Raw genomic sequence first — 664 nt, forward strand, 5'->3', positions numbered from 1 at the left:
TTTTTCTAAAACTAAAAGAAAAAAAGAATTAAAAAAGAATGCAAAAAACAAAAGAAAATAAATAATGCAGAAAACAAAACAAAAAATGAAAAAAAATAGCAACAATAAGTATTTTGTTATAAGTAGAAACAAAATAAAACAAATAAAGCAAGAAAGTAAACAAAAAAACAAAAAAACTGTTTTCACATTTGAAAACTAATGGCACTAACAGAAAGTTTATAATTTTTCTAAAACTAAAAGCAAAATGAATTAAAAATAAAGCAAAAAACAAAAAAAAATGCAGAAAACAAAACAAAAAAACTGGAAAAAAATAAAAATAGCAACAATAAGTAAAGAAAATAAAAAAACAAAAAATGCCTCCTACTGGGCCCCCACGGCCTGAATACGACTAGAAACCCTACCATGGGCCAGAATTCAGGCCTGCAGGAGGCCTAGTAGGCCCACAGGCAGATAAGTGACTTTAGGCCCGTAAGCCTGCATTTGAGAGGGGCTCGAAGTGGTGAGCACAGCAGCGCTGATAAACCACTGTCGAGCCCTCTCGGCTAGCAAGGTGGGACTAAACATCCCACCGCACCACGCCGCGCCAGTTCCAGCACAAGGCCATTGGTCCCGGTTGGTGGCACCAACCGGGACTAAAGGGGTGCATTGGTCCCGATTGGTGCTA

The sequence above is a fragment of the Triticum dicoccoides genome, chromosome 3B (genome assembly GCF_002162155.2).
Source record: "Triticum dicoccoides isolate Atlit2015 ecotype Zavitan chromosome 3B, WEW_v2.0, whole genome shotgun sequence".
NCBI lineage: Eukaryota > Viridiplantae > Streptophyta > Magnoliopsida > Poales > Poaceae > Triticum > Triticum dicoccoides.